The following is a 19,618-nucleotide window of genomic DNA, read 5'->3' as shown; positions in this document are numbered from 1 at the left end:
TCCCGGGGGAGAAACTCGATCTAATCCGATCCGGCTGCTGTGTGCGCCTCTGAATGATCTTCACTTCGGCTCGGCTTGGCGCTCCAGATAGACAATAGATTAAGGAGCGAGGCTGGGAGACAGGGAGGCAGGGAGCATCTATCTATTGGCGGCTGTGTGCCCGCTGGCTGGATCGAAAATCATTTCCATGTAAGGCATAAGAAGGGGCGGCAGTCCCGTTCCGTCCCCAGTCATTGGGAGGCAAATGGCAAATGGAGAACTCTCGGATCGGATACAACCGCCGACGAATGCTGCACTTATTCTATTACAAATTTTATTACACTTAAGTGCGGTGGAATAAAGCGGAATGTGTGCCATGGTGTGCACAGTCGGGAGACGGGAGACGGAAGACGGGAGACGACTACTACTACTCGTAGTTGAGCCATGTCTAATCCTCCGGCGGTCGCTTTCTTTGATGATTGGGCCGCTGTCGGGGCCTTCGTGGGGACCGCTTCCCAAATTGCGCCCGCTGATGTAATGTTTGCTCGATCTGGTCACGTTGCACGTAACCGCAGCGCGGCTTTTATTTAACGTGCGGTAATTGCATTAATAAAGACCCCAAATCCCAAATTATATTGTACAAATTGAGCTGCGTACAATGAAAGCGAAATTGTTTGATTTCTTGCCGATTGTCGATTCCCCAGGCCACAAAATTGACTCCCATCGCAAAGTGCATCTATCTCGACTGGATCGATTGATTCGATTGATTCGAATCAATTGAAAGATGAAAGACTCGACTTGTCAAAGACATCTCCTGGGAAGCGAACGTGCAGCCCGACACGTGGGCAGATCCAGGCAGACATCATCCAGGAAATCATCATGACGCTCGTTCCGCGCTCAATGGAATGGAAAGATCCAATTGATACATTAAGCAAAACCTTTCTATGGTTTTTTATTTGACTTTTGATGGATATTTTATTATCTGTTTATTACTGCGCCGTTTTACCCAATTAACTTCTTGATTATTCACATCTGTGGGCTTGGCTTTTCCACCCATCCATTCTGCTAGATTTCTTCCACCATTCCGATTTCGTTGGGTTTTGGCAGCGCCTCTTGCTGCTTCCATATCTGTGGGTATTATCTCAGGGACTGACATGATTTACGACTTTTCTCCCATAAAGCCAGCTTAAAAATCCTCCCACTGATTAATTTCGAATCCATAACCATCTCTGGCCGGCCAGATGCGACCACAAAATCCGTTCCAGGAGAGTACAACCACGGTACAGGCAGAGGTACAGAAACAGTACAGATACAGGTACAGGTACAGGAGGTACTTCAGTCAGTCACCACTGCAGTGAGGACCCCAACTGGTTGCACCTGTTCCACTTGGCCTCAGGTCGTGGCCATAGAACATTTTCATGTTCAGCAGAGCATTTTGTTTTTACGACAACATGGAAGAGTCATAGCTGCAACGGTCGGAACAGGACCGATCGCAGCGGATGCTGCTCTCCGGGCTCCGATTGGGGTAGAAGGTATTGCTGGTATTGGGACTGGCTGTCATGTGGAACTGCTGTCCGTTTCCATAATTAAAGGCCAGCAGCGCTTTTTGGCGGTGGTGGCCCCGTTGTGTTCTTAATGTTGGCATTTATATGCCATAGAATTCTTAATGCGATTAGCTAAATTAATTGCCTCAGAACGAAAACAACAACGACAACGGCTACGGCGACGACGGAGGGGAGGTGAGGTCGGAGCGTCGGTATTGCTGATTTTCGTTTGTTGGCGGAAGTGGCCATGGAGAGTGGAGCACTAAACAGGAGATGGTAACGGTACCACTGGTCATCCATCCAGCCAAAAGCGATGTACATCGACTGCCTTTGACCATTAATAATCCATCCAGCCAAGTCGTTGAAAGGAATGCTGCGGGTCGATGAGAGCTATGTCGAATCGAATCGACTCGACTCGACTCGACGCGGAGCCAAAGTCGTCTCAGGTCGGTTTGTGTTGAAAGTGAGAGTCGCCCGGGGCCGGGTGCCGGGTGCCGGTTGCCCAATGAATCGATTCGAATCAATGCATGAAAATGGGCAAACAAAAGCCAGTGATTTATGTGCACTGTGTGCATTGGAAAGAATCATGTGAAAATTGTGGGGACCTGCTTGTGGCAGCCGCCAACCGCCAACCTTCCGCCAGCGCTTCACTTTCGTGTGTGAAAGTGTTCGATTTGAGACGCAATCAACTGTTACCTGGCCTGGGCTGGCCTGCCGATGATAAATGTCAGGCCGCTGTGCAATTACCGCGGCTCGGCATAAATCTCAGGACCCAACCGCTCTGACCCACATTAATCCGCAAAACGTTGTGCCCGGAGCCAGAGCGGAAATTAACAGAGCACAGATCTGTGTAAATCTCGAGAGCTGCGCGGATTAGGAGCCGCACTCCCGCACGCGCCACAAGTTCACTTCATAACTCAACGCTGCCTTCTCGACTGCACCGCGGTGGCGGCATGGCGATCCTCCTGACTTTGTTACATATTATTTATTGTGTCGGCCCAGCTCCGACAAAACTCCCTCAACGATAGACCCAGCTTCAGCTTCAGCTCCAACTCCAACTCCACTCCATCCACAGGTCTGGTCTTATACAACTCCCCGACAAATCCCGTGGGCGTTTAACGGCAGTTGGTTGGTGGTTGGTTGCATATTTTAGAAGCAAAACCAAAATTCGTGTACTCAACTTTGAATTGCGCCTAATGGGTGTGGGTGTCGGTGTCGGTGCTCCCTGTCTGCGGATTATGGGAACAGACCATATCAGTGGCAATAAAATTATGTAAAAAACATTTTCCTTGTCTTTTCTGTTGTTTTTTTTGTTGTTGTTCGTTTTCTGTGTGCTCGAGCGCGGCAACAAGTGGCAGACAAGCCCGCGACTCTGGGTGTCGATGCTGATGTGTGGGCGTTGTAGGTAGTCTGAGTGAGCAAACAATATTTGTGACTCTATTTATGAGATTATTCTGGAAGATAATTTGACAGAGCCGTAAATATGATTGATCTGTTGATTTATACCCTTGAGGCAGTGACAAAACATACAAGTAAATCCCCTTTATTGGCTTGAATAAGTGTTGACAAAATGATTATTTAAGCTGCAAACATGATAAATATCTGAATGTTTCATCAGCTTCAAAAGTATCTAAGTATCGGTCTCTTTTACTGGATTAAATGTGACAGGTTTTTTGATTAGTGTAAGTTTATTAATAAACTCATCATCTCACTATCAGCCTGCTCGACATCAATCATATAAATCGAGTGTTTGTAACTCCACTTATAAAATATTATGAATAATAATTGTATTTACCTATAAGCCTGATTCTATTTTTTTCTAGATAAATCAACAAAAAATCAGCTTATGCACCCCTCAAGAACTCAAATATGAATGCTCTTGAGGAACCACAAATGATTTCGTTTCACTTTCATAGGCTCGAACCTGTGACAAGTTCCCATGTGACAGAGCTCCAAAAATAATATACTTCCATATGTGCGTGCCAAGAGCACCGAAAATCGGCTTATGAGCTATTATTTTCATGTTTTTTTTTTTTTTTGTGTACCTTTGCCTGAAGGTCAGAACGAGCACCGTTCCCAGTAGTCCCTTACCATGTGAGACAGTTCTCGTGTGACAAGTGAGAAGCGGCTAATGGCAGTTAGAACGGGACCAGGGGTCTGGTTTGTTGGCGAGCGACAAGTTAAAACCGAAAGTTTTAATTGAAAGTTTTGGGAAAGAAAGTTGATGCCAAGGGCCGCCCAGCAAGGGCCATTCCAATTAGAAAAGTGTGTTGGATCCACAAAGATCTTTCAGGGGCCCAGCCCGATGAAGGGTTCCCCTCAGCATGTCCGACAGTTAGTCACACAGTAGCAAACATCCAAGACAGAGGGAGATTCATGGACAGATGGATGAATGGAGATAAACCAATTCACTCGGGAAGATGCACGTCTGGGTATGTCCATTAAACCTAACGGTTATGAACATGAATGGGCTGCGTGTTAAATTTATTCATATATGTATGTATGTCTGTGTGTATTCTTATCTACCACCATGAATGGGGTCCAAGAGAGGGTCCAAGAGAGGGTCCAAGAGAGGGTCCAAGAGTGCTCCAAGAGTGGTGGCTGAATTTCTCGAAATTTTCTGAACTGATTAGGCAAATTATCAAATTAGCTGTTCATCGTTTTCGGAGTTTGTGTGTTTTCTTGGTTTTTGTTTAATTATCACGATAATTAAGGGTGCTTAAGTCTCATTAGGTGATTAAGTGTACGAAATGCAAATATACTTACAGATTCTTCTCGTCCGATTTCTATGTACTCAAACAGAACCAAATGAAATCAGTAGCAAAGAAACCATTGGCCAGGCAATGCCCTCTGCCCAATTGTACTTCAATTAGAAGGCTTAGGCAATACCTGCTTCAAATGCGATTAGCTAAATGGATTTTAATGGAATGTGTCTGGTGTCTCAAGGGGGTTTTCTCTCACACACATTCCAGGGGTTTTCCCACCCACTCAAATGAAAAGTAAGGCAACTTTCTCTGCTCTCCTGTGCGACTCTAAGTCCTGTCAATATCATTGCTCTCGTTTGCTGTCAAGATCGCTGCGTTGAAGCGAATAAGCAAAAGCGCAAACCCACTGCGCTCCACTGAATCTTTGGCAAAGACTTTGGTTGGACCTTAGATTCGAATCGAATGATGGATTTAATGCCAAACGATGGCAAATGCTGGCAAATGGCTTTCTGATGAGTGTGAATGGGAAATTCATACTTAAGAAATTCACACAACGATTTGTGTGGCGAAGGCTTTGCGAATTCTTTTTAATACGATTAAAGAGGCTTTTGTTTTCAAAAATCTATTAGAAAATCGAAGATTTGTCATAGCTTTGCAGGCTCTGGGGGCAGCCACAAATAGATTCTTATAAAGAGAATTTACTGTGTGACCTTTTGTCGTCATTGGTTTCTCTTGTAATTACAAATTACAAATGGTTTTGGTCGCGGCACAATGCAAATTGTTTGGGTATTGACCCACATATGTACACGGCGAACGGAGAACGGAGAGTGGAGAGTGGATAGTGTCTTCCCATTGCCAAGAATGGAACGAGCCGAATGCAAAAGTTCGGTTTAATCATCTCCGTTCGGCAAGATGACTCCTGGGCTGGAAAGCTTACTGGCTTAGTTGGTGGCTGCTACCTTGGCTAGCAACGAGTAACTGGCACAGCATCGCACCGCATCGCACTGCACCGCACCGCACAGAGGATGGCAAGCAAGCAAACAAACGAACCCAAAATGTGGGATCGTATGTAGGTAAACCAGCTCGGAGCCATTTGCTCAATAACTCATTTAAAAGCGACGTGGACGCGGACTGCGGACCCAATAATGAACAAATAAAAACCGAAATCTGCCGTTCGCATGCAGGCACCGAGAGGAGCCCATCGAACAATGCCCAAGAACTAGCGGGAATCTATGGATTCCACACACATGTGTCTTAGTTCCAGAGCCACAGCCACTGCCAGAGCTAGAGCCTGACCAATTGACCGCAAAACTGCACACAAAAAAAGCACAAAAAAAAATAAGAGAATACAATGCTGGCAAAAGCGAAAAGGATGTCAGTCATAAGCGAAGATACATTGCCTCCTGTTGCCCATCTGCCCGGCTCCTGCTCTAGCTCCAGCTCCAGCTCCAGCTGCAGCACCGAATCCCCCTCGCTTTAGTGGGAGTTGGTAATGGTTAATGTGATATGGCCAAGATACTGCCCGAAAGCATAAATCACTGGGCAGGTTGGCCAAGAGCCAGCCAACAGCCAGCCAGAGTTATGATCCAGCCAGAGGCAGATCCAATGCCAATGCCAATGCCAAAACCGCATTCAACCGAAATGAAAATGTTGACTGCGCACCAAAGCGATTTGTGTGCTGGAAAATTGAAAAAGAAATTGATTATGTCGATTTACATATGAGCACAAATCAATTGATTCGCTCCAAGAGCGATGTCCCACTTGCCCTTAACCCAGATAGCCATTAAATGGGTTACAGAATCGCATTTATGACAATTCCCGTGGGCTTTCGTGTCTGGCAGCCACAAATAAGTCAGCAATGAGAGGAACGACAGCCCCAGTCCCAGTCCCAATCACAGTTCCAGTCGCAGCACCAGCCCAAGCTCGTGCTGTAAATGATGTTGTTCCATTTCTGGGCACCAAGGCAGTTCCTAGGTCCTCAGTTCCTCAGTTCTGTTTTTCGAGTTGCATAAATTTCAGGCGAAATTTTATCGAAAGTGTGCATCTTACACCCGCTGCAAATGGTTAGGAGGAGTCTCTGTTCTCCATCCACCCATCCACCCACGCTCTACGGCTCTAGCTGGCTGATTCCGATTCCTCGTGGCACGGCTTTGCATGTCTATTTAAATCTTAACATGCCGCTGACAAAATGCTCAGCCAGCAATGAAGACAACACTCGGAGGCACAGCCACAGAACTAGCCAGGAGAACAGCAATAAAAAGCAACGGGAATGGGAACGGGAACGGGAATGGGAATGGGAAGACGTCTGCTGTCTGCTGTCTGGCCTGGCCTGGAAATTGTGCCAGTAGTGTAGACATGGCCACATCTAACAGGAGCAGCAGGATCAACTCTTGTTCCCCCTCCCTGCTCATCCCACCAATCCCCACTAATCCCAATCCCCAGCATCGTTTGTTTCCATGTTGTTCTCTTGGCTGTTTAGGCGATGTCAGCGCTGATACGAGACGCTGGCTGGCTGGCTGGCTGGGATCGGGTCATGCCCGGGATGGAGTCGAGGGGGAGCAACTGCGGCTCAAAGTTCATGACATTCTCCTTCTTTGTCTCCATCCTCCATCCCACATCCCACATCCGAGAGATGTTGTTGTTAATTCTGCTTGTATGATGCGATGTTCTCATTGGGGAGATGCCAGATTGGGAAATTTGTGTTTGCTGATTGCTCAGCGAATTCCTCCTCCACACACCACAACCCAACACTACACAGCCATTAATCTTTCGATAAACCTTTCGTATATTTAATTATAGAAAGGTGTTCGCTCAATTTAGGTGCTGGGGCGCGTGCCCCAGTATGGACCTTGGGCTCGAGTTGAGTTCCCTTCGATTCGGTGCGACCTGGCCTGGCCTGGATGCCATAAATCATCTCGGATCCGTGCTAATTGATTCGCACGAAAAGAAAAGCAAGAGTTCTGCTCCATCCACTCGATTGTGGGTCAAAGTTGTCATTTCTGCTGCTCAGATTTATGGTTATTTGCATAGATCGCGGATCCCGAAGTCTCGAAGTCTCGAAGCCTCGAAGTCGGTGAATGTCATCTTTGTGCGTGAGTCGTGTTGGATTGAATCGGAGTTAGAGTTGGAATTGGAGTTGGAGCAGAGGAAACCTGTTGAAAGCCACGGGTTGAAAGTTGGAGGACAACAAATGAGAATCTCGCGGGGTTAATGATGCCTGCTGCTGCTGACTCTTTGGTCGCCTATTGCGCCGAACATCTACTCCGAATGCCAGGCAATTACGGGCTATTAGAGGTTTCACTTTTAGCAGATCTGCGGCATCTTCCAACCGGTGAATTCTGCGCACCTCTCCCCTTTCATTTCCTGTGTCAAACATTTGCAATTCGCCTGCAGCTCAACATTTTCTGCATTATAAATTAAACATCTGGAATAGGAATAGAAATTCGAATGGGAATGCGAATACGAATACGAATACGAAATCGGGTGTCACAGCATTCGACATCATCTGAATCTGAATCCAAGTCCGATTCCAAGTCCAATTCCAATTCCGAGTGATGCCTGGCCATCGCTCATCTGCCTGTCGCGCTGCCTTGCATTTCTTTTGTGGTCGAAATCGTGACGGGAATGCGCATACGAATATCGAAGGATGCCAATGGCAGTGCCAGTGCCAGTGTAGATGCCGATGCCAGAGAAGAGACCTTGAAGAGGGAAGAACAGAGTCAAATGTGTGTCGCAGATGGAAGACTTTTGATTTAGTTGAAAGCCTCGTCCGCTTGACACCCGACATGAGTGAAATGTTCGCTTGGAGTTGGAGTCGCAGTCTGAGTCTCTGGTGGAGATTCTACATTCTCCTCTGCGGCTGGCATTATTTCATTAAATCCGTATGATTAGAATCACTTTCCAGTCCGCTGAGAAGTGAAACCACCGCACGACGCACTTTCGATGGCACGTGAGACAAGCAGAGTGCATTGGGAACTGGGCAGTGGGCAGTGGGGAGTGAGAACTGACCATTGAGGCCCACAGCGAGGGAGAGAGAATCTCTGCTGATGTGGAACAATGAAATGATATGGGAAAGGAAAGGCAAGGCAAGGCTCGCCCCTGCCAGAGGGTCGGACATCATGGAGAACGAACGAAGCCAAGACATCGCAAATAAATGAAATGAAATGAAAATTGCAATAAATTTCACTCTTGTGTGAAGCAGAAGAGGAGCCGCATCTAATCACAGGCAAGGGCAGCCCTGGCAGCAACTCCCCACTGCAGCTGCCACTGCCACTGCGACTGGGACTGGTTGCCGAATTGCAACGTGAGCCACATGCAACATGCACATGAAAGCAAAGTGGAATCCGAATCCCAGAAGAAAGAGAAACAGAGCCAGAGTCAGAGCCAGAGTCAGAGCAGACACAGAAGTCACAGAAGGAGAAGAGGCAACAGTCAAAGTGGCAACGGCCTGGGAATTGGGCTAATTGATGTTTAGCTGCACTTTTACCCGAAAACGTGGACAACGGCAGACGCGGAGACTAGACTCCGTATGCTCGGATATATTCCGTGCTCCATGCTCGATGGAAACCGATGCATATCCGATGCATATCCGAACCAGAGTCAACATCGTCAAATGAATATTACATGACTCTGGAGTAGGCCAAGACCAGGCACAGGCACAGGCCCAGCATCGCGATCTCCCAGTTCTTGTCTGCTGATCCAACTGCATCTTAATTAATCCGAGGATCGTCTTGTGCAGCGGAGGATGGGAGGATCGAGAGGGAACGTGTTTTAATTGAATACAATTAATTATTGACACATTTCGGAAGGAATTCAAGGCTCTGGCTCTGGCCCTGGCCCCGAGATAAGCGGAATCGTGAGTTGGCTTTGGAGCAGAGCGAATTCGTATTTGGAGGGAGCGATTTTGCCTGCGATGCATATGGAAATGCACTTTCCATGGATTTCTTTCCCCTGATTTGCCTTCACTGCATGCTAAACGCTGTCCACTTAATGCAAACTGCAGACTTAACCCAATTTGCTGGGGGGCAGCGGGAGAAGCGGAGAGGAGTCTGAATTCCAGGGGTTTAATTGCTGCAGGAGATTTTCGGGCCACGCCACTGATCTCCCGCTGGAAACCGGAATCCACTCACCATCCCAGTCCATCCCAGTCCATCCCACACCTAACCGAATCGAACGGTACCAGAAGTGTGTGGCTTCTCCATGGGAGGATTCCTCCTCCTCCGACATCTGCTGACAGGTGCTGGTGACATTTCTCAATGCATTCAATTGGAGGAGACACCAAACAGAAGAGCAAAAGACGCTGGAGAACGTTGACAAAGTCGCGCAAACATTTCAAACATCTGCTGCCTGTTTGCGTTGAATGGAGAATATCAGGGAAGCAGCAAGAGAACGGCGAAGAGGGACAGAGGGCTGACAATGGGGAAGAGGCTGCCAACGGCTTACTTTTCTCACCCAGCCGAGAGAGGCATCCGCGCAACATGGCCAACAATCGATTGGAATGCCTGGTGCGGGTGTCGTTTGGCTGGGGACACAGCTCGCTCTCCTCCACCTCCACCTGCACCTCCATCCCGGCTCCACTCGGGTGACAAAAGCCTTACATCCAAGTCCACGTATATACGTACAGCCCCTGCTCCATCTCCATCACCGACAAGTGCCCGCTCCCAACGCCCGCAACGCCCCCAACGGTGCCATTTGAATATCAACATTTGTCATCGTGTGTCGTGTCGCATTCTCTTCCTCGGCCATCACCCGCCGCCAGGCCCGAGGCTGCAGCTAGGAAATGTGCCCAAAAGTAACAGAATCCAATTAAAGTCAAGTGGAACATGGCCAGGGATCAGGAGCAGCAGCAACAGCAACATTTGAGCTTGTTTCTGGCCTTTTAATTGAGGATCTCTCATGTAGCAATGCAAATGTGGGCCAGCCGGAGGCCCGAGCCCAGAGGCCTGCAGAGGCACAGACCCAGGAACAGGCCCAGACAAAGAGCTACTTAAAAGGATTGCTCTGGAACTGTGGAACTGAGCGACTGAGCAACTGCAGGGGCAGCTGCAATTACTTTGCGGATCAATTTCCAACACTTTCCCTGAGGGAGGGGAATGCGAGTGGGCATGGGAGTAGGAGTGGGACAAAGGAAAGGCATTTCCTTGTTATCTGGTAAAGATCAGAGCAGACCAATGAAATTTGGAACGCATTCGCGGATCTGGATCTGGATCGCGGATTGTAATTGAAACGCATTACCGCCAAATGGCAGCCGCAGAGTTCGGTCTCCGTCCCAGTCCCAGTCTGTGTGTTCGGGGGTCTGATGGGCGTGGCAGAAAGCAGCGCGACGACAGCCGCACCACAAAGACATCGAAAATGTAGGCGATGACAGCATCGGGAAACTGGAGACCACAGCTACGCACTGCAGCTACTCTGGGAGCTCCCTGCAACCATCCACGGGACGGGGGATGGAGTGGGGACAGTGGAGCGCGACATGGCAGCAGCCGAAAGTAGGTGAAACAGCCGCTAACGAAGAGGAAGTGGAGGATCGGGAGGGAGCGGATCGGTGCGGATCGGAGGCAGTATCAATGGAAGGCAATCGGACATGCGCGACGCATTGGCAGCCAACACAGCAACAGAAACAGAGACTGAGACAGAAACAAACAGAGCCATGTCCAGGTCTCAGTCCAGAGTGGGAGGCACACGGCTCACGCACTGACCGACCTGGAGAGGATCGGGGAGGAGAGAATTGAGTGGGATCTATAGGGAGAAGGGGCTTAGCTCGGGACAACTCTGGGCTTATAAGGAACAACAATGCGGGGTTCGATTTGTTTGCGATTTGGTTAAAGCAAATTTACGGCAGCCACGGACTGACGACGACTCAGGAATGTCCATGGGGCAGGGTCCAGGGTCCAGGGTCCATGGTCCATGGTCCACATCTCTTTGCAGATCTCCCTAGGTGGGCCAACACCCATACACCAGACACTAGATCGGAGTAAATGGCTCCGACACGAACTGCTGCACTTCCTGCTCCTCAATGTGGTGCTTAAGCCAATCAACTGGTTGCCCACTCAACCACCAGAGCCACCACGGCCACCTCCTGCTCATCCTATGCAGATGTGCGTGCAATTAAGTGGGGCTCATGAGTGGTGCTCCTCTTCGGACGCGCCTCCCATCTGCCCCAATCATCGCTCCTCTGCTGCTCTGCTCCTCTGCTGCTCCGTCTGCTCATTTGTCATATGCATCTCCGACGCAGGCCCTGCCTAACGGTTCCACAAATATGCACTATGGGAATTTGTGTCATTAGAGGATGGATGGAGGATCTCCCTCCACTGCACACTCCACACTGCCCACTCCACAGTCCACAGTCCACACCATATTCATGGGCTTGGTCACGTGCAGCAGAAGTGAACGATTTAACCTTGACAGGAGACAAAAACGTGGACTCATCAGCCATCAGCGATCAATGATCAATGCTCAGCGATCAAGTTGGACCCATGGGAGAGGGAGAGAGTCATGGGCAGAGTCCAGAACTAAAAACCGTTCTCCAAACATGAAATCAGCAGGTAGCCGTGGTCGATAAGAGATCGAGCAATTAGTTGACAAGGATTGGAAGGAGGAAGGTATGATCGTATGATGGTATGGTGGTGCGTCTTCGTGATCCACTGACGGTGACTCTGACGGTGACGGAGATGGGCACGACGGCTCCATATTGGTAATATGGGAGGCAGAGGAGTCAGTCGCAGGCAACGGATTCCTCCGATCGTGATGAGCGGCACGTTCGTCACTTGTTCCGCGGTTCAGTTCGGATCAGTGGATCAGCCGATGGGTTCAGCTCGGGAGCAGTGTGCCTCGGTGCCTCGTTTGTTTGCCTAAGAGCCGCTAAAGTGAAATGACTTCACAGCGATTTCCCAGCAGCCAAACGACACAGAAACCGAATTCGGAATCGGATTCAGAATCAGAAACAGAATCCGAATCTGAAACAGAATTGAATGCGCAATTATTATGAATTTTCTCTCCTCTGCTGGGAAAACTCATCAGCCAGCAGCCATCAGCGATACGAGGCGAGGCGAGCCCGAGATGCTTTTCCCCCGCGATGCCCGAGAGATGACCCAAATTCTGCATAATTGTTTCTCCAGTTTGTGCCTCGTTCTCCTGGGGTCTTCTGCCCCTCTCCCCTCTCCTCAGCGATCCCAAACATATCGCACTAAGCACTGTAAATTCGCCCCAAAAGCGAGAAAGTCCATTATGTCCGGCGATCATTTTCAGGCGGCTCATTTTCATTTGCGTGGCGTCGGCGTCGGCGTCTGCTGCTGGAAAATTATCCTGACACCCGGCTCCATCTCCATCTGCATTGCAGTCCGGTTCTCTCTCTCCCTCTCTCTCTTCCCTGCTTGGATGCACCACAAGCACAAGAGCCACTTGACCATCGTCCAGGTCGACACTTGCGTGTTTTTCATATTTCGGTTTCGTGCTGTGCTGGGGCTGCCAGCGGCCTCCACCTCGTGGGAGAAGAGGAGAGAGCAAATGGCGGAGGTGGAGGAATGACGGTGGGTCGCGGCGTTATGTCGACTTTGATATTATAACCGCAATTAGTCGACATGGTCTCGAGTGCTATCGCAGGCATCTGGAGTCAGTCCGCCAGACTCCTCCCTCCTCCGCCAACTCCCACCCCTCCCATTCCACAGTGAGAGTTGGAACTGATTCCATTTTCCTGCATTTTTTCGCACTCTCGAATGTCTCGAGTCGGATGGCTGGATCGTTGGATCGTCGGGTCTCGAGTGTCGGATGATTGGGCACAGCAAACATCGGCGTGGACTCCCGTCCAAACCTCCACTCAGTGATGGTCTGGGAGTGACTCAGCCTTCCAAGCAGATGGGGTTGGATTAAGACGGAGATCAACGTGTGACAGGGAAACTTTCGATTGCTCCAAGGCGCATGGGCTATACTTTCCGGAGGGTAAAGTACCGGAGTGCCTCAGCTGAACGGAGAACTGACCGCAGGATGCCATTGAACCCTCCCCCCTTGAAGTTCGAACGAAATTCGCGATTCGCAGATCTCTTTGCCGATGGGAACCGGCTAAAAATAAGGCAGAAATGGGAGACAGTTGGAACGCGATGATTGGATGCCGCCATAATAATTTCCTGTCAATCAGTGCGGCGACTGCGACGAGTGCCCCGCCTTCGTCTGTGTCTTCTACTGGGGCGTGGACCCAAGCACGCAATTAATTAGTGGATATAGCCAGGGGCGGGGGATGGGCATGGGCAGGGGAGGGCAGTTGGCACAAGGGTCAGAGCTGAGACTGGGCTACTGGAGCGAGGAGAGAAGTCCACAACCTCCAGAGGCTGCCCAGCGGAGCTCATCAAGCCACCTACGCTTACGGTACTTGGTCGGCTGCAAATTAATCTCCCTCTCCTCCCCCTCTCTCTCTCTATCACTCTCTATCTGTCTGTAGCGGAGAACGGGAATCCAGAGCGGACAAACCTCTTTCCCGAGGCATGCCACACTTCTGCAGTCGTTGCCCAAATGTTTGACAATTTATCATTTGGCGTTATTCGAGCGAGTTTTCTGCTCGTCAAATGGGAGTGGAATGGGCAGAGGGAAGAGGGGAAAGATCTACGGTTGCAGGCAGAAGTCAATGGCTGGGCCCAGAAGTGGGTCAAAATGATTGGGGAGCCAGCGGCCGTTGACTGCCAAAAATTTTAATTAATTTGAATTAAAATGTCTGAAACGCGGTCCGCTGACAGAAGAATCCAGCAAAGGAAATGGACTTGGACTCGGACTCGGACTTGGAGTCGGACTCCGAGTCGGACTTGGAGTCGGAGTCGGAGTGGAGCAGATATGCCGAAGAAGGCGTTGGCGTTGGCAGTTTACCGTTGGCTGGACGCCCGACTCACCTGAGCGGCCCTCGCCACCGTTGATAACTCTTCTCGGTTCTCGGTTCTCCTCTCCGTTTGCACTTCTGCGGTTTCTGCAGCGGACCAAAGGCCAGGCCAGAATTTTGATATTGAAATTGCTACCTTGGCTCGGACCGAACCCCCGGACAGGGGACAGGAACAGTGAAGGGGGAAGAGGGGAAACTTCTGCCCGGGGCCGTGGTTTGATAACATCAGTTTGGTTTGGGTTTGGGTTTGGGCTGGGGTTTGGGTTCGGGGGCGGATCGGGCGGAGCAGCTCCCACTATAGGAAACAAAAGACAACAATTCCATTTGGTAAACGCTTTTCCAGAGAGTGGGAAGGCGGGAAAGTGCAACGCCAAGGAGAAGGAAGCAAAACAAGAATGAAAAATAATCCAATGTTTGGATGTGGAGCTGGAGCTGGAGGTTGGCTTGGTTTGCATTTGGTTTTCGTTTGCGTTTGGCCAAATGTAACTACAATTTAAATGCTAATCTGGCATCTGTTGGCGGCTGGCGGTTGGCGGCTGGCGGACAATGGCCCTGGCCATGGCGGAGCATGGGCAAACAGCGCCGCCCCCTAACTGCCGCCCATTTCAGTGTGGGGTGGGAGTGGGATTCAGAGGAGGTGTAGTCACACTTAGCGGTTGGAGCCGTGATTTGCATTTGCTCATTAGCCACCAGAACCACCAGAACCACACAGAACAGTGAATTCTGGTAAAGGAAGGAACATTTCTGGATCTGTCTGTCTGTCTGTCTGTCTGCCTCCCTGGAACTGCCTGGGACTCCCCCACTCCGCCACAATCCACCGATCTGGGTGCTTTATTTATGGTGTAATCTCCCAGAAGTTGACTCCTGACTGACTCTGGCTGTCTAATTAGTTTTCACGCCTATAAACTGCCGACTTTATTTGCGGCGGATGCCTGCTCTGGATTCCATTCCTATTCCCTTGCAGATTCGCCACAAAAATGTCGGCTTGGCTCCGAAGGTTCAACGGAACAGACTACCGCTAGAGCACAGGCACAAGCCACATGCCTCATGCCACTCCCTTCACCCAAAACTCTCTCTCTGCCTATCGGCGGGGAAAACCGCGACAGTTCGGAGGGGGAAACGAGAATGGAAATGGAAACAGTTATCCAAATACAAATGGAAGTAGAAGCAGAAGTAGAAATGGAAGCGAAATCAAAACCGAAAGAACATTTGTAAACTGCCAATTATTATGAAATGAGAAGACAGCAACAACATGAGGCCACATGAGGCATGGAATGGAATGGGGCACGGGAACGGGGAACGGGAAAGGGGAACAAAGACCACAGCGACATCCGACTCAGAGCTGGAGAACTAGATTCTACTTAGTTAGCCAGTCCCATCTCTCGGCAAGAAGGGAAACAGAAAGCGCGTCACGCCGAAATCCCGAAATTCGACGGCTCGTTACCATTCGGAGGGCTTTGGTTTGGGCTTGGGCTTCGGCTGTGGCTTTGGCTTACAGTTGGGTTCAATGGAGCGCCAGCAGTCCAGCCAGAGACCCTCATGGGTCTGTTCCCAGTTCGCAGTTCCACTCCCAGTGCCAGTGCCAGTCCCAGTGGTCGTCTTCCCTCTATTGCTCTTCTATTTCTATTTTTTCGGCTCGCGTGCTGCCAAACCGCCAATTACCGAACATCAAAAAGCAGTTTCCCCCAGCTGCTCCGCTCCGCCCGCTCTCTGTCCCCATCCCCATCTCCCTCTCCATCTCCGTCCATGACTTTGTATCTCTCTGTGGTCTGGGTCTGTGTCTGTGTCCCGGTCTGCCCAATAATTTGCTCTCTGGTTTGTGTGTGGCTTTGTTTATGTTCGCAGACTCTTCTCCTCCCCTTCCTCTGACCCTTCGCTATCTATCAATTCCTCCCCCACTTACAGTGGACACCCAAAAAGGTGTTCGCAATGCCTGGAATCCGTTGCCGGATCACGCAATGTCTGCGGAGGAGGAAACAGTCGAATCCAATCCGAACAAATGGAAATGCAAATGGCAAATGGGGAATGGGAAATGGGAGAACCACTCTCGAAGATGTATCGTGGCTCACGCTTTGATACAGTTTTGGCCAAGTGACACGCCTCCTGGTTCCCGGTTCCCGGTTCCCGCCCTCGGTTCGGTGTGAGCCGAAATTAATTTAATTATACTCGTATCGGGCATGGCATAATAAATAAATAAAGTGAGTTATCCAACATCCAACATCCAACAGGGTCTGCCCCCGAGGGCCAATTTGACATTTTAATCACGTCGCTCGGCTCGGCTCGGGTCGGCTCGGAACGAGCTCCGAGTCAGTGGCCCATTTACGAGGTGTCGGAGTAGGAGTTCTCCCCCGGGCGTGACCGCAGAGTGGAGTGGAGGTTCCATTCTCAGGTGGGAGAGTTCTCCCATCTGAGTGCGGGGGGGAGTGCTTAGCCCTCCACTAATTGCGGATGTTCTATTCGCATCGATCGCTGGCAATCATCGCTGATCATTATCGACCACTCTGTTGTACTCTGTTTGGATGGATGTAAACACCGACATAACCACCAACAATATCCATAATCTCCGCTGGTGATTGATAACCCACTGATCCATAAAGCTGCAGTTCCTCGCGCGTTGCATCACTGCGGATGAAAGACCCAATCAAGATCATTTTCATTTGCATCTCGCCATCGTTTGCTCTCTGGCTTAAGGTTCGTCCTTTCGCAGTCGCCTCTGTTTGATCTCTGGCTCTGGCTCTGCGTAGGCTTACACTTCCAGGTCTAGCAGCAGCCTCAGCCTCAGCTCCATCTGCAGCTTCAATTGTAATGACAATCACGTTCCTCCGGCTGAAGCATCTCTCATCTCTCATCTCTCATCGCTCATCCCTCATCCCAGCGGCAATCATCATCTGCCGCTGAGATCTCAAATCCGGCGAGAGGTTTGTTTGCTAATGTGCGAAGACCGACTCGAGGATCGCGTGGGTCGACTCCAGGGTCGTCTCCACGGAGGAGAGCAGGGAGGTTCTTGCAACAAGCAACAAAGTTGCAGCAGCAGCAGCAGCAACGGCAACGGCAACGGCAAGTTGCTGATTATCTCATCTTTCGTGATTAGAGCAGCCTCTGAAATCAACTTTATGGGGCAGAATCAGAAGCAGCAGCAGCAGCAGCAGCAGAAGCAGAAGACTGAGAAATTGTATCCAGCCGCTCCGCTTTTCCAATTGTCCCGCATGACGACGCCGAATTCGGATCGAGTCGAGTCGGCATTGAAGGCGGAAAATGGAAAAGCAATTGAAAAGCCAGAAAAGTAAAGTGATAAAGCCACAGTCCAGTTGGCCGGTGCGGTGCAAATTATCGCGCTGAATGCGAATGAAATATTCGAGGCAAGGCATCCTGTTTCGATCAACGACCGATCCGATCGAAGGAATTCTGGGGAAGGGTGAATGGTGGATGGGGATGGGGGATCCCGCGGAGGGGCTTCCAGCGGAGATCCGTTTTACTGCCGCCTTGATTTATGCAACATTTTCCGCAATAAAAATGCCAACAACCTGAAGAATTATTACATCATCACGTAATAGGCCTCGGACCTGGACGAGGTTGAGGCCTTTGCCCCGATCCCTCCCTGCCTGCCGCCGCCTTGGACTGGGCGCCACGCCCGCCACCAAATTGCCCTCCGATGCAGGAGCCACTGTACTCCCATAGTCGGACCCCCACCCCGCTACTCCCTGACTCCATTCACTTCGCTCTTTCGCGCTGTCATAAATCAGTCGCTTGCCTCAAGTTGCCGCAAGAGGCAGAGACAGAGGCATTAAATACTCGTACTCTCCTCTCAAATTGCTGGCCACGAACAGATGCCACAACAGCAACAACAACAGCAACAGCCGTACGTACAGCAACAACAATGCCTCTGTTAAGTGTCGTGTCATCCTCAAAGATCCATCATAGCCACAGCTACAGCCACAGCCAGAGCTACAGCCACAGCCATGGCACAGCAGATATTCAGCGCTGAGAAATTTGCCTGGCACGTGTCCATCATGGCAAGTGGATGGTGGCAAGTGGCAGAGAATTCCGAGAGTGGGAGTGCGAGGGCGAGTGGGAGTGGAAGGTGTTGGAGTGTGCGGAGAATATCTCCAGATAGATGTTGTAATAACCTGGCCAAATTAGGGCTGTCTAGGGGAAACGAGGGGGAGTGCAGCAATTACATCATGCCTGTCCAGGCACTTGTGTTCCCATCTGCCCATCCTCCCATCTACCGATCCCTGATCCCTGATCCTCCTGCGACTACCCCTCGGTGGCCATTCAGAGAATGGCCCATTGTGCAGAGACACCAAACACGGAAGTCGGAGCGTGTGCACTCCCCAAATGCCCATTTAATATAATTTCTATTATTTTTGCCAACTGCGGCCACTGCCGACTGCCACAAGGTGACAGTTACAATGCAGAAACAATATACAACAACTCCTAATGCCCTCTCCCCTCCCCGTCTCTCACTGTCTCACCACATCCCACATCTCCGGCCAGAGCTGGACAACGAAAGAGTTCTGTGCTCTGTCCCGAGTGAGGATCGGAATGGCCTCGCGATCCTCTACAGCCTCTGCCACAGTCCCACAGTCGTAATCGTCGCAATGATCATCATAATCGTGATCGTTTTCGGTCTCGGACTCGCTCTGGTCGTCCAAGGCTGTCCCATCCTCCGCTTCGCTCCGTCCTCCGGCTTCTGTCCTTTGGGATCCATTTTTGGCATGCGTTCGGCAGCGAACACTTCCTGTGGCTGTGGGAAACACTCGAGAACTTGTTCCTCCATGCGACATGTTCTCCACGATTCGCGGACTGGTTTCTTGTCTATACCGCCAACCCACCCACCCACACAGAGTCCGTGGAAGTCCGTTTCGAGCGCGTTTGTAAATATTTTGGAACCCATTCACATAAATCAATTAGCCAAGTGTAACAGTTTCGGCTGCCTGGAATGGATGCCTGGAATGGGTCCTGGAATGGGTGGAACATATGGGTTGGGTGGGAGCGATGGGTGGGTTTTGTGTGCTGTACAGTGGCCAACGTCTTTCGTCGTTCGCTCCACTTTGGGCTGCAGTTGCATGCAACAGGCGAAGCGGTCATAAATTGCGAAGGCGATGCCCCTTTTGTGTAGCTGCAAATGGCAGCGGAACCTCAAGATCTACTTCTTCTGCTGCTGCTGCTGCTGCTTCTCGGCTGTGAGGATGTGGAAATTTGAGCAAATTGATGAGAATATAAGTGGAAAATATTGGGAGTGGAGTGTAGTGGAGCAGGAGGTAGACCCGAGATCATTTTCAGAGCTGCGCAGAGCAGAGCCCAAGCCCAAACTTGCAGCAGGAGGAGCGAGCGGTCAGGCCAACGATCTGTTTGCTTTGTCAAGTGCCGCGCCGGGGGAAATTGATGAAAATTGCGCCAATTTACCGGTTCGCACACCCACAAGATGCGAATCTCGTCCAGGCAGTTTATTAAGTCCGCAACTCCAGCTCCAGCTCCTGCCCATTTGCAGGAGGAACCCAGCGTGGACTCCGACTCAAGGTCGCACC

The sequence above is a fragment of the Drosophila obscura genome, unplaced genomic scaffold (assembly GCF_018151105.1).
Source record: "Drosophila obscura isolate BZ-5 IFL unplaced genomic scaffold, ASM1815110v1 contig_192, whole genome shotgun sequence".
Classification (NCBI taxonomy): domain Eukaryota; kingdom Metazoa; phylum Arthropoda; class Insecta; order Diptera; family Drosophilidae; genus Drosophila; species Drosophila obscura.
Note: the sequence above shows the minus strand (reverse complement) of the source record.